Source organism: Hydra vulgaris, chromosome 02 (assembly GCF_038396675.1).
Source record: "Hydra vulgaris chromosome 02, alternate assembly HydraT2T_AEP".
NCBI classification, from domain to species: domain Eukaryota; kingdom Metazoa; phylum Cnidaria; class Hydrozoa; order Anthoathecata; family Hydridae; genus Hydra; species Hydra vulgaris.
The window spans coordinates 3,996,108-4,012,477 of NC_088921.1; positions in this window are offsets into that span (position 1 = coordinate 3,996,108).

Genomic DNA, 16,370 nt, shown 5'->3' on the forward strand with positions numbered 1-16,370 from the left:
AACACCAGTAAGTATTATGGAACCATCGCAATTGTCTGAATATTCTGAAGTAGTGAAGTATATAGGTGGATTTGTTAGTAGAAATCTAAAAAGATCTATTAAATGTAAAGCCTCTACTGCATCTCTAACGGATGATAATTCACAAAGTTTACTTGTTGATCAAAAAAGCAGAGGTGGTCTTCTTCATCCATCAAAAGATGTTATTGTAATTTGTTCTTTTATTGAAAAGTTTATAAGACACAGTTTTCCAGACAAATCAAAAATCAAAGAACTACAACTTTTTATGGAATCGATTCCATCTTTAAAATTGACTAGCCGTCATTTATTTTCTAAAGCAATTTTGAAAGGACTTACAAATCACATTCAGGAACTTCCAGTGGAAGATAAACATTTGATTAAAATTATCAATTTGATTATAGAAGCCTATTTAGATGTATGTTTATACTATGTCTCATCCTGTGCAACAAGTTATATACAATGAACTCAAGTTCGAAACTAACTAACTAAACTTGTGTTGTTCAAAAATCAGTGAAAGAAATTAATATACACATTATATATATATATATATATATATATATATATATATATATATATATATATATATATATATACATATATATATATATATATACATGTATATATACATATATATATATATATATATATATATATATATATATATATATATATATATATATATATATATATATATATATATATATATATATATATAATAAAATAACATGTAATATTTTTTTATAACATATTTTTTTATAACATATAACATTTTTAAGAAAAACACTTAAAAAAAAATACCTTGATCCAACAAAATAAGTACTTTGTCAATGCACGATATTCCAAACATGTATTTTATACATAAATATAGGTATATATTATAATAAATATAATATACATAGATATAGATGTATATGATACATAGATATAGATGTAAATGATTAGTTAGTCTTCAGAAAGCACCATTTTTCGGAAACCAAATTAATATTCAATAGCAAAATTGCTAGTACAACTTCACTTTAAATAGCTGTTTATAATCAAATCCTCAGGTATCTTGACTCAGGTGTTGCTGATAAATTGTTAATAGCCTCAAGTCATGAGCCTAATGATTAAAATTATACAAGCTCATTAAACAAATTCTCTTGAAACTTATTAATATATATTACTTTTAATAAGCCTTTGTAATAGTAATATGCTTTACAATATATATATTATATTACATATTACTTTTATTAAACAACTATTTACAAACTGTTTCCTCACTTTAAATCACATTTTCAACGATAACTTGGCTTCGAAATATTTTTCAAAATTATATGGTCAGGCATGCCTATGCTGTATCCAGTAATTTATATATATATATATATATATATATATATATATATATATATATATATATATATATATATATATATATATATATATATATATAACAAAGAAACCATGAATGGTACTTAAAGTTTCATGGCTTACAGCAAACATCTGCAACAAAATACTATGTTAATTGCATCTAAATAACATACATATAATACATCAACCATGAAATACTAATTATTACAGATATATATATATATATATATATATATATATATATATATATATATATATATATATATATATATATATAAACTTGGGTTAAAGTATTTCATAACAGCCTTATGATATTAATTGAAAAATTTGGACAATTTTTTTTCTTATTGCTGGTGAAAATAACAGACATTAGATACTGGATGTTAACTCCAACAGCTATAATTTGAATTTTCAGGAAGTTGTTTAGAGTGAACATATTTTAAGTTGTTTTACATTATTATTATTATTATTACTATTTTGCATTATTTTATTATTACAAATAGCACAATACGAGAAGAAAAAGTTTAATAACCTTTGAATTCATCCTCACTAGTATCATCACTATCATCTTCATCAGTACATTTCTGGATGTCATCATCTCTAAATACATTTTCTAAGATACCATTATCCAATTCCATCATTTTTTAAATTTTTAATTAGCAATTTTGTGCGTAACTAATTTTTTAAAAGAAATATAACATGCGAATAAAAAATTTACGGTAATTTTGACGGACTTTGCGGAGTGACCTCCTCTTGAGGGATGTTTTAGTCTCTCAACCATAAATTATAAATTAAAAATTATAATTATAAATTATAACTTATAAATTAAAAATGAATAGTTATATAAACTATTCATTTTTTATACTAAATATTATTTCAAAAAAAAAAAAATTTATTTCGATTTTATAAATGACTTTTTTAGACAAAAGTTTTTAATAAACTTTATATAAGAATCATTAGAGTTAATATACTTGAAAAAATAAAAAAAATTTTGTTGAAAAAAATGACAAATGTTTTTAAAAACCGTTACAAATAAAAAACCTTTATCCTTACTAATGTTTTAATACTATCAAAACATTTTTAAAATTACTGCTAATGATTTTTTATATAAAGTAATAATGAATGTTACACATATTTATATATTTATTTTTATAATTACGTATCTTTTTTATGATAAATGTTAATTTAAAAAAAAATAATAAATGTTTAAAGGGATCCCACACTGCCTTGACTAGTTGTGTTCATATAAAATAAATTTTTCATAAAAAAAACTTTGGGCTAAACTTTTTTAATTAAAAATATTAAATGTATATCAGCAAAAACTAAAGCTGTCGTTTTAGTCGTAGCCTAACTTCTTCATTTTACTTTAGTAATTCTGTAGATTGTGGCATATATTATAAAGATTCAGAGAACCAAAGTAAAATGGAGAAGCTGAGCTTTAAGTAAAACAACTATTTTAGTTTTAAATTATATATATATATATATATATATATATATATATATATATATATATATATATATATATATATATATATATATATATATATATATATATATATATATATATATACATATATATATACATACATATATATATATATATATATATATATATATATATATATATATATATATATATATATATATATATATATATATATATATATATATATATATATATATATATATATATATAATGTATAATATATGTATCTTAGTGTTTTTATTTTTTGTGTATATATATAAACAAAAAAAAAAAAACACTAAGGTATATATATATATATATATATATATATATATATATATATATATATATATATATATATATATATATATATATATATATATATATATATATATAGACTAAGGGTATATTTCTAAAGACTAAAGGGTATATTTCTATAGACTATGCTTTCATTCAGTGTATTATATTTTTGTGTATTATATATTATTATATATTATTATAGTTTTATTATATTTTTGATCTCATTAAGGGTATCTCGCTTGTGATCTTAATGCCATTGTAAAATTGATCAATCATATCACGAGGTTTTATTGCTACATATAAATAAACAGTTAAAAAATAAGTCACTAATTTTTCCTTAACTTTTTGTGCAAGAATTTTTTTTTAAGTTTTGTAACTATTATATAAATTCTAATAATTAAAAAGGTTTTATTTCTATATTTTAAAAATATTCTATTTACGAAAGCCATTTAAAACAGATTATCTTTTATTTTTGATATTTAATAACATTTGTTTAATAACAGTTTGATATTTAATAAAATAAAACACAGCTACTAACTAATTAAAAATAATCACCGTCCTAGGTAATTTTAAATTTAATCAACTAATATTTCAGTATAATAAGCTCAGACCGTCATCGGACTCTTCTCAAATAGACTTATATTCATTGATAAATTTTAAGTTTCATAGTATCCTCTCAGCGTTCGAAAATTATAAAGTTTAAACTCCCTCAATTCGAGGGGGTTTAAACAATATAATTTTATATACAGTTTTATATGGTCATAATTATAAAACGCTGAGAGATAATACTATGAAACTTGAATTTTATCGATGAATATATGTCTAATTGAGAATAGTACACAAAATTTTTTTTATCAATTTGTTGCCCCTCGTATTGGTGGAGGGGGTGGGGGGAAGAAATGAAATCAAAGGGCTTTTTCATTCCCAGCCTCCAACCATAGCAATTTTTTGCACAGCCTCATTCTTTGACATAAGCATAAACATACAAATGTTTGCAGTTTGCTCCATGTCTTGAAGTTAGCTATCTCAATTACCAAAAAATCCTGGATCTGTCGCTGTCGCAGTATGCCCTCACACTTCTCTGCGGTATCTAAATGATTCGCAAAATAAATGCGGTTGATATTATTCTCTTTGTTAATATTTCACTACTTTACAGTTACAACAGTCTGCGTCTAACAACTAAAACATTTGATATCGAATCCGTATATTAGATTAATATCAGAAAGCAACATTTTTAGCACAATTAATTGTGCTCAATTTTGAAATATAACAAACAATATTTTAAAAACGCAAAATAATAGTAAAAATTTTTACTATTATTTTACGTTTTTAAAGTATTGTTTGTTGTATTTTAGAGTTGTTATCAGAAAAAGTTGACTTATTAAAACTATTGTGACTTTATGTTAACAATATTTTATCAAATAGTCTTAGGTCATTTATATTACAGGTTCTACATAAGTTTTGAAAAATGTTTCTGTCTTTATTTAGTAAATTATTTAGGTTCAGTCGCTTCTCGACTTATTATTAGTTTACCAATCTATGCTTTGAGACAGTATTAGTGATAAGTGGTAATTTTTTTTTCTCTGAACTATATTTTATTTATTTTATAAATTGTAGAGGAAGCATCACGATAGCAGAGTTGATCAAGGCGAGTTCATTTGCACCGAAGATCTACTCACACTGAGTTGGCAGAGCTGGAATTCAAACCTATAAACCTGCTATAGGCGTTTTTGTTAGTATTGAATAATTGCAAGGAATTGTTCAACTAAGCCATCCCGACTTATCTCAACTCTCCCAATTTATATTAAACAGAAATCAACTGAAATTAAGCTTTCATTACTGAAACCCATTAAAAGCTCTTTTATTTTATCTACGTAGGTGAACGGACTTGATTTCAACAGCTCTATAAAATATAAAATCACTTGAGACGTAATAAAAAAATGTCAAAGGCGTCTTGTCTATAGGGGCCGTAGGCACCTTCTACATCTGTCTAAATTTAGTGTTTATTTAAATATGTTTATTGTTAGTTTAAACTATATAGACGGAGGTTTTTTCAGTTATTCTATAACTTAGAATACTTTATATAACTACAAAGTATTTAAACATATTTTTTTTAGAAGAACATTTTGTACATGCACGTGCAATACCGAGAAATTTTACTATTGGAGTCGGAGTCGCGATTTTGTTTAGCGACTCTAACTTCGCTAAAAGCGTCGCTACTCCGACTCTGCGACTCCGACTCCACAACCCTGTTTAAACTTTAGTTAAAATGAGAAAAGTATTCTGCGTTAAGAAACTTTTTGTTAATTTTTTTTTAATAGTTATTTATAGTTTTAATTTTATTAAAACTTTTTCACATTAGTTTTATATTTTTACGCGGCTGTTTCAAGCGAGCTTTACAGCTTATTGTTATTTTTAAAAATCATTTCTATAATGTGCTACTTAAACTTTTATAACTTTAGAGATAATTTTGTTCTGTAAAAAGAATTTAAAATGTTTTATTTTATAACACTGAACAAATTAATAAAAACTTTCCTCAATTTTATAATAAACGTGGCAAATGATGAACCTGGCTAAATTTTAGTAATTTGTTTATACTTTTTATCTAAAAAAAATCTAAAAAAATATATATTTCAGATATTTATTATCAAATGTACACATTTTAAGATCAATATGAAAATAATTTTTTTTTTTCACTTAAACCAAACGTTAACTGAAACAGCCATTACTTAAGTCAGTAAAGCAAAACAACATTTTCGCAAAATTCAAAATCCATTACAAAAATAACTTAAAAATCCGCGAAACTTTTTTTTTTATTTCACTTATTTAGCCGTACAAATATTTACAAGTTCCGTGTTTTATAATATATATAAAAATGGCAAACTTTGTTTGTTTCATAGGGTAATACGGGGCAGTATTGAGACTTAAATTAATTATTTTTTGTGATAATAAATATAACTTATTATTATCAAAAGATAATAAATATAACTCATAAAAAGTATGGTAGCTTTAAAGCTACTATATATTTTACTATATTTAAGCTAATAATAAACCCTAACCCTAACCCTGACGGATTTAAACGGTGTTCTGAGTACTATCTATGCTTTGAGTCAAGTTCTTCAATCTAATTTAAAAATGAATAAAGTACCAAAAACTATAAAACACAAAAAACCATCATCATCACCAAGTTCTTTAAACCTATCATTCACTAATATTCGTGGCCTTCGAAGTAACTTTTCTTCTGTTGAGTCTTATCTCTTGAAAAGTTCACCAGACCTACTTGCTCTTTGTGAGACTAATTTGAGTTCGGCTGTCTCATCTTGTGATCTTAGTGTTGATGGTTATCTTCCTCTAATTCGTAAAGACTCCAATACTCACATGCTTGGCCTAGGCATTTACATTCGTAAGAATTCACCCATTTGTCGTGAAACTAGGTTTGAATCCACAGACTATTCTTTTATGTGCTTTCGTTTAGCACCACTTCACTCTATTACCTTTCTCTTTGTTCTATATCGCTCTCCTTCATCTCAAGACTGCACACTTTTTGACGTTATTTCTGATCATATTGACCAAGCCCTTTCTCTTTATCCATTAGCTAATATAGTTGTTGTCGGTGACTTTAATGCTCACTACTCTGAATGGCTTGGCTCTAGTGTCAGTGACTCTGCAGGCATTAAAGCCCACAACTTTTGCCTTTCTCAATCCCTAACTCAAATAGTCAACTTTCCAACTCGCTTTCCTGACAACCCTAATCATTTACCTTCTCTACTCGACTTATGTCTTGTTTCTGATCCTAGTCAGTGCTCAGTTTCTCCACATTCACCCTTAGGTACTTCTGATAACAGTTTGATCTCTCTAAAACTTATATCTCATTCTTCTTCATCACCTGAATCCCCCTATTATCGCACCTCTTACAACTTCAGTAAAGCTGACTGGGATTCTTTCCGTGATTTTCTACGTGATGGCCCTTGGGTAGAAATCTTTCGTCTTCCTGTCGACAAATGTGCTTCTTACATAACTTCGTGGATTCAGGCTGGCATGGAATGTTTTATTCCCTCTCGACGATTCCAGGTCAAGCCTCACTCTCCTCCATGGTTTTCTTCACACTGTGCTGCTGCGATTGCCAATCGAAACCATTACTTCCATATTTATCAGCAAAACAGTTCTCCAGAAAACAGACGTCTGTTTATTACTGCTAGAAACAATTGTAAAAAGGTTTTGTCTAACGCCAAAACCCGCTATTCTCAGGTCATGAAATCTCGTATCTCATCTCAAAAATTAGGCTCCCGTGACTTCTGGAGAATCTTTAATAATATCAATAATAAGGGCAAATCCATAATTCCACCTCTCTTGTATGGTTCAGACTTTGTCACCTCACCTAAAGACAAAGCCGAATTGTTTGCTAAAAACTTTTCATCAATATCATCTCTTGATTCCACTAGATCCGTTCTACCTGATATTGCCAACAAACAGGTTGATCCATTGCTTGACATTTATATCACTCCAGCATCTGTATCTAAAGTGATTTCCTTCCTAGACTCTTCTACAGCTTGTGGCCCAGACAACATACCTGTTATTGTCTTGCAGAAGTGTTCTCCGGAGCTGTCGTCTATACTCTCAAAACTATTCAACAAGTGCTTATCAGAGTCTTGCTTTCCAGCCTGCTGGAAAGCGGCATCTGTTATCCCTATCTTCAAAAATTCTGGAGAGCGATCTGATTCGTCTAACTACCGTCCCATAAGTCTTCTTCCTATCATAAGCAAGGTTTTTGAATCTTTAATTAACAAACACTTAATTTCTCATCTTGAATCTAATAACTTACTTTCTGACCATCAATATGGATTTCGATCTTCTCGTTCTACAGCTGATTTGCTAACAGTAATAACTGACAGGTTTTATCGTGCATTAGATAAAGGTGGAGAGGTTAAGGCCATCGCTCTTGACATTTCAAAAGCTTTCGATAAAGTTTGGCATGCTGGTCTTCTCCATAAGCTTTCTTCTTATGGTGTATCCGGCAACATCTTTAAGATCATTGAATCCTTTCTTTCCAATCGTAGCATAAAAGTTGTCCTCGATGGACAACACTCTTCTTCTTATTCTGTAACTTCAGGGGTTCCTCAAGGTTCTATCCTTGGCCCTATACTCTTTTTAATTTACATTAATGATCTTCCAGATATGCTCACATCTAAGGTGGCATTGTTTGCTGATGATACTACCATTTATTCTTGTCGTGATAAGAAACCATCACCCTCTGATTGCTTGGAGGGGGCATTTGAGCTTGAAAAGGATCTCACTTCTGCTTCAGCATGGGGCTCACAGTGGCTGGTGAACTTTAATTCAGATAAAACTCAATTTTTTTCAGCCAATCGTTATCGCAATAATTTAGATCTTCCTATATTTATGAACGGTGATGTACTCGATGAGTCACCTACTCTTCATCTTCTAGGATTAACTCTTACTTCCAATCTTTCTTGGAAACCATATATCAAATCAGTTGCAAAATTAGCATCTGCTAAGGTTGCATCTCTTTATCGAGCTCGCCACTTTCTTACTCTGGATTCTATTCTCTATCTCTATAAATTTCAAATCCGGCCTTGTATGGAATACTGTTGCCATATCTGGGGTGGATCTTCTAATGATGCCCTTTCTCTTTTAGACAAGGTGCAAAAACGCATTGTAAACATAGTTGGACCTGCTCTAGCAGCCAACCTCCAACCATTATCACATCGCCGTAATGTTGCTTCTCTTTCTCTTTTCTACAAATACTATAATGGGCACTGCTCTAAAGAGCTAGCGTCTCTTGTGCCATCTACTAAAATTCATTCTCGTGTTACTCGTCATTCAATTAAGTGTCATCCTTTTTCTGTGACTGTTCCTAAGTGCTCCAAAAACGCTTATTCGTCTAGTTTTTTTCCTCGAACATCAGCTCTTTGGAATTCGCTTCCTTCATCTTGCTTTCCTGATTCTTATAATTTGCAATCTTTTAAGTCGTCAGTCAATCGTTGTCTTGCTCTAAAATCTTCATCTTTTCTCTTACAGTAACTTCCAACTTTAATTAGTGGCTGCTTGCAGCCTTGTTGGAAGCGAAGATGTTTAAAAAAAAAAAAAAAAAAAAAAAATTTTAGCTTAAAAAACCAATGCCTCATTTAAATTACTTTTATGTTTTTTATACTGTTATTTAGGTGCCTCAAGAAGACCTAACGGTCTTGTCACAGAGCACCGCGGAAGTGCATTTAACCAGGAAGTTAACGCCTCCTTCCTTACCGTGACACGAAAATATGTCCAAGGCTCGTTTTGAACCTAGATCTCTTGCTTATAAAGCAAGCATTCTAACCACTGCGCCACGGCCACATGTTCAGCGAATCTTTTAGAACCGATTTTTTATTCATTTTTAACTTCTAATCGTCATAAATAACCATAAAATGTTTACAAATAGTTTTTTGATGTTTTTAGTGAGTTACAAAAAGTAAGGAAAATATTTATGCTGGTCTATAAACTTTAAAGAAAACTGAATAATGGATTGCCTCATCTTTCCAACAAAGACTGCGTGTTAAAAACCTAAAGTTCTTACATTACAAATCAAATAAGTTAACTTTTCTTTTTGGGTAATGAATAATAAAGAAATTATTTTTCTAAAATAATCAGCACAAATCTGGTATTTGTAAGTATTAATTAAGATTAAGATTTGCATTTATTATGATTTCGCTAAGAAGCGAATTAAAAAATACTACGGTTTTACTACGTCACAATAAAACTAGCTATTTTTTATTAAATAAACTAAATATTCCAAAAAAAGGTTTGTTTAGCATTGCAAGTAAAAACATAAATTAAATCCTTTATAATAATTTAGGATAATGATTATAACCAAATTTCTTTAATCCTCTTTGTCTCCAGAGAAGAATAAAGAAATTTGCCTTATGTTCCCGTTGTCTCATTCTGCCCCGAATCACCCTACTTCAGAATTTGTCTCGCCGAAACAGTTGTTCCTCTAATTAAAATTCATTAGATAATTGCCGGGGACGTAAACAGATTTAAGATTACGTCATCACTTTATAATAATTTGACAAAAAATAAACACACTTATTGCAAAACATGCTTAGTTTGAAAATATATTGCGTAACAAGAGGTAAAGATATCTAAAATTTTTTTTATTTTATTTTTTTATAAAAAAGGCATTTTTAACTACCATAGTATTGACTCACCCCACATGAAGAAGAACTCCAAGAAACTGCCGCATATCTACTAAATTTATTGATTTCCAATCTTTAAAACGCGAGCTTCTTCTGAGGGGTTCACCTTTCCATTGATTTGAATTTCTAGATGGATTTGTTTCAGAAGATGTTTTGTCAGACAAAATATTACTTATAAGATCTACCTGTTGAGCTTTGCTTTGATTTTGTCTATAAGCAAGACCACCCATTGTTCTTTTCGGCGGCATTAAAATGCTCTTTTCGGGGGCATTAAAAAATGACTACCCATGCTCTTTTCGGCGGCATTAAAAAATCTTCTGCATTGGCTCTTAGATGAACGTCTGTAAACTGATTGCTTCACTTTCTTCAGTGTTATTATCTTCAGAACCTGGTTCTGATACAGTCAAGCTCGAAGACGTAGTAGTATAAGCGAAAAATGAATCCGAATCTTCAATATTATCATCTTCACTATCCTCACAATCTTCCATAATCATATGTGCTGATCCAATTGTGGAATATCTGTGTTCACACTAAAATGTTTTTTAATATATTAAAAAACATTTTGTAAACGTTGTGTAAATCAAATTTTTTTCACATTTTTAAAAACATGCAGTATAATGTAGTTATCAAATATATTTTAGCTTCTAGTCTAAAAAACACAACAATTTAGAATTAAGAAAACAATATAAATTACCTTTTTTACTCATGATAGCCTCCAATGTGCATGTGCATGTGCAAAAAAATTGAAACATTATTTATAATAATACTGCATTAAATAAGCTACCTTTTCAAGATGTAATTGAGAACTTGAAAGTTGCAATTAAGGAAAGTAAGATGCAATTGAGAAATACAACATGTAATTTAGAAGTCACAATATGTAATTAAGAAACACAAAAAGTAATTAAGAAATTTTAAAATGTAATGAGAAATAAGAAGTCGCAATATGTAATTGGAAAAACAAAGATTCTGATTAAGAAATCGTAATATGGAAATGAGAATACATTATTTGTAATTGCAAACTCACAATGTAAGCTTAAAGGTCATTATAAAAAATCTTCTTGTACATGCATTTTAATAAGTTAATAATATCAAATTTAGCACTTGTATGCACCAGCAATACAGCAATACAGTAATGGAATTAAAAGGTCATTGTTTTATTTGTCAATACACTATAAATAGAAAGTCTGTTATTAAATTGAATCCGTGCATTTATTTCACTAAATTTGTTTACATCCACTTTTGAAAAAACCAGAACCACCTTATCCAATTTGTAGACATGAAATGCATACAACCGAATAAGTTGAAAGAAAACATTATGTTTTATCTTCATCGAATGAGTTATTGAATGCGCTGAGCGAAATGACGACCCAATCGCAACCTAAAGTTTGCAACTCTGGCGCAAAACTTTAGGTGTCAGATATAAGACAGTATACAATTGGGTCCTTAGCGGAAATTTAAATTTCCTTGGAACATATGGAGTTACCGCCAACCACAAATTTTTTCATCACTTTTTTCATCACTTTTTTATTTTATTGATAATATATTATTATTTATTGAATACCAACCCATTTGGTTGATTTTCAAAACATAATAACTCGGCCAAATTAGGATCAAACCTAATATTACAAGGTAAACTAAAGCAACAAAATTAAAAACAAAAATAACTTCATTCTGATAATCTATATTATATCAAAATAATCTATATTATATATCAAAAATAACATTTTTCTGATAATCTATATTATAAACATTTCTCAATTACAACTTTTATCATCTCAATTACATCTTACGATTTCTTATTTACAACTTTCATGTTCTAAATTACATCTAACGTTTCTCAATTACAATTTTCATCTTCTAAATTACATCTAACGTTTTTTAATTACATCTTCCATGTTCTATATTATATCTTACGTTTCTCAATTACAACTTTCAAGTTCTCAATTACATCTTGATAAGGTGTAGTCACCGCAAAAAGTTATACTTATTACGGTGTTACGAGTAAACTTGTACTTTGGCACTGCAGAAAAAATTTCTTCTCTATTGCCAAAGTACGAGTATACTCATAATGCTTATTTTTTGTCAGTTATATTCAGAATAAAAAATACTATAGAATTATTTTAGATTAAAAATATTTTATTTATTGAAATGTTGATATCAATGAGAATGAAACCGCAAAAAAACGCCTCGGCAAATATTAATCATTGCAGACATTATGGCTCGGCAAAGAAACTAAGCATAATTTAAAATAGCTCGACAGCGAACTTGTTAAGTTACTGATCAAAAAAGTTAGGTTCTATATTTATAAATAACAAAATTTAATATATAAATGCTATAAAATTATATATTTATAAAAAAATAAACCCCGAGTAACTTAATAATATGATAGAATAGACATTCATAAATAAATATTCCAAATTTCAACCGTCTTGCATAAATTAAATTTTTAGATACCTCAAAAGCAACAAAATAACGTATACCAAAAAAACCTTTTTATAGGTGTTATGTGAACAGTGATGTGAAGACAGAGTCGGTAGTCCGGAGCCCAGGAGTCTCTGTTTTTACCCGGCGTCCGGAGGTTCACCCTTCGTAAAAACTGTTGGCACTCCGGCACTCCGGATGTTTTTTAAATTTTACTTCAGCATGTAAAATCAAAAAATAAACGTTGCCAAACGAGCCCTTAATTACTTCTATAAGATTATTAATTTATTATTATTGCCAATAGCCAAAAGCACGACCGCATTGAATTACGTTACGTATCGCAATTCTTCCGGCATATATATTATTTAAAAATCTGCATCGTGTTTACGGCACATATCGTTTATAGCATAAATTGCTTTTAAAGAATATAAAAGGCGAATCAAAACATATGTGGTGTACAAAACCTTTGGTGCACACTGATAGCTAGATGCCGAGTTATGCATTCAAACCTGCGTTGATGCCATTAAAAAAATAGTATTTTTCTCGCGCTTATTTAATGATATTATGTAAGTAAGATTGTAATAAAGAAAAAAAACGTTGTTTAGCCTCCTGCTTTATCAATGATATTATAACGTTTTAGCATGTATCCTACTACATTACTAAAAAAGGTATTTTATCATGACTTAGAGGAAATGTTTTTGGTACTTCTGTATCATGAACAGTGTTCATAATTTTTTCTTAGCCCTAAATGTGCACGATCATCTAACTCTGTAAAAACAAGTACCAGTTTCTAGTTAGTAAGTTTTTTTAAACACAGTTAGGAAGTACCATTTTACAAGTGTAGCAATTGACGTCTATTAAATGCGTCGTTAGAATAAAATTCGTAATATTTTTTAAGTTTTTCAAAACTACACCTTCTCAAGATGTAATTGAAAACTTAAAAGTTGTAATTAAGAAAATTAAGATGTAGTTGAGAAATATAACATATACTTTAGAAGTCGCAATATGTAATTAAGAAACGCAACATCTAATTAAAAAATTTTAAAATGTAATCGAGAAACCCAACTTGTAAATAAGAAATCGCAATATGTAATTTGAAAAACAAAGGTTGTAATTAAGAAATCGTAATATGTACATGAGAATACATTATTTGTAATTGCGAATTCAATGTAAGCTTAAAGGTCATTATAAAAGATCTTCTTGGACATGCATTTTAATAAGTTCATAATATCAAATTTAGCATTTGTAAGCACCAGCAACACAGTAATAAAGTAATAGAATTGAAAGATCGTTGTGTTATTTGTCAATACACTATGAATAGAAGACTGTTATTAAATTGAATCCGTGCATTTGTTTTACTAAATTTGTTTACACCCACTTTTGAAACAACCAGAACCACCTTCTCCAATTTGTAGACATGAAATACGTACAACCGAATAAGTTGAAAGAAAATATTATGTTTTATCTTCATCGAATGATAGAAGAAGAGTAATTGAATGTGCTGAGCGAAACGACGATTGCGTGACTCTGGCGCAAACTTTAGGTGTCAAATATAAGACAGAATACAATTGGGTCCGCAGCGGAAATAAAGTTTTATTGGAAGAGTTCGTTTTAAACCAAAAAAATTAACCGATGATCAAATCGAAGAAACACTAATAGGGATTGAAAGTGACTGTCAGTTGACATTGTGGGTCATTAAAACAAGGATATTAAGACAACTTAATATTAGCGTCAGCACAACCACAATTGCCAATTACCTCGAAGGCAGACTATTTTCATTATAAAAGTGCACAAGGAGTCTACTACAATGTTTAGTAATGAAAACAAACAAAAAAGAGTTGAATATGTTAGGAACATTAACGAACACATCACAAATTGTCATCAGATAGTTTGGTTGGATGAAACAAACTTTGATCTTTTTTTGTAGAAAAACGCAAGAACGTGTCAAACTGGGGAAAAGAGCAATAATGAAAATACCTTCTTCAAAATTGCAAACATACATTTGATTGCAGCTATATCAACAACAAATGTCGTTATGATGGAAACTCACAGAGGATCATTTAAAGTAGATTCTTGTAACGAGTGGATGTTGGCTTTGTTTAACCAGTGGGTTACATCCGGGAATCGTTTAGAGGATTTGGTCGTCGCAACAGACAATGGTCTATGTCACGCTCGTTTGGAATGGTTGTCTGAAAATTCACTGGTTCAGTTGTTACGATTAGGACCCTACAGCCTAATGTTAAACCCAGTGGAAGCTATCTGGTCCAAAATAAAAATAAAGGTAAAAATGTTATTCGCATTCCATCTGTATTCGGTGCTGGGATTATGGAACAACGAATGCAGTATTTAGAAAGAATTGTTACTGCGGCAAAAAGTACAATAATGGTAGGTGATTGTACACGCGCTGTACAATATGCGACCACGCATTACGCAACGATTTTAAATATGGAAGACCTTAAATTACAAAGTATATTAGGTCTATTATTATTACTTTTTTTTACAACTTCAATAAATTTACACATCGTTACGTTACAACTAAATGACATAATATAATGCAACGTAAAAAATAAAAAATATATGTATAACATAATATTACCACGTATAACATATCATAGAATATATCATATCATAATAAAAGTGGTTTAACAAGCATAAATAAGTATAACGTAAACTTATCATAAAAATTATCAGTATTTAAAAAAAATAAAAATAAAAATAAGAAAAAAAAAAGATAAGACAAGAAATTTGTTGTTACTTTAGATATATACATGTTGTTGTAAAGGAAAACTCGTAGAAGTCTAAGAAGACTCATCATCAAGTACCTCTTTAAATGGTTAAATAAAGCCTATTTTATATTTATATATAGTCAAAAGTGGTTAAACAGTATACAGTCAGTGATTCCCATAAACATTTTAGTATAAATTATGATGTTAAGTTTAATACATGTCAATATAATTGTTGATATTAAGTATGAGGTGTTTTAATTTTTTTATCAAGTTGGCAGGATTATTTAATACTTTAAGTTCTATACTTTTTGATATTATTTTGTTATATAGGTACGGAACCCGGTAGGAAATATAAAACCGTGAGAAATTTGTTGTTCTTTTCGGCAGTGAGAAGTTGCCTGTTGCTCATGTTATATATCTATTAGAGCTAACTTGAAAGAAGTTACCTAAAAAATGTGATGGGACTAGTCCAAGTTTGTATTTAAGCATGAATAGTACGTTTTGATAGATGTTCATTAGGTAAACATTTAGAGCATTCAAGGTTTTCAATAAGGGTTCAGCATGGGTAAGTTTATCTTTATTATAAACTAATCTTGATGCATGTTTTTGACTTATATAAATAGTACTCAATTTGGATTAGTGAGTACTTGCCCATGTAATATTAGCGTACGTAAGATAACTTTGGATGTAAGAAAAATAAAGGGATTTAAGATTATGTTGGAACAATATAATTCTAACCTTGTAGAGTATCCCAATATTTTTTGAAATTTTGGTGTTTATTGTACTTATATGGGCTTTCCAAGATAAATTTTTGTCAATAAGTAACCTAAGCAATTTAGTTGTTTCTGTTCTTTCAATGTTTACTTTATCTATTTTTAGTTAGGGAAGGATAGTTGGTATATT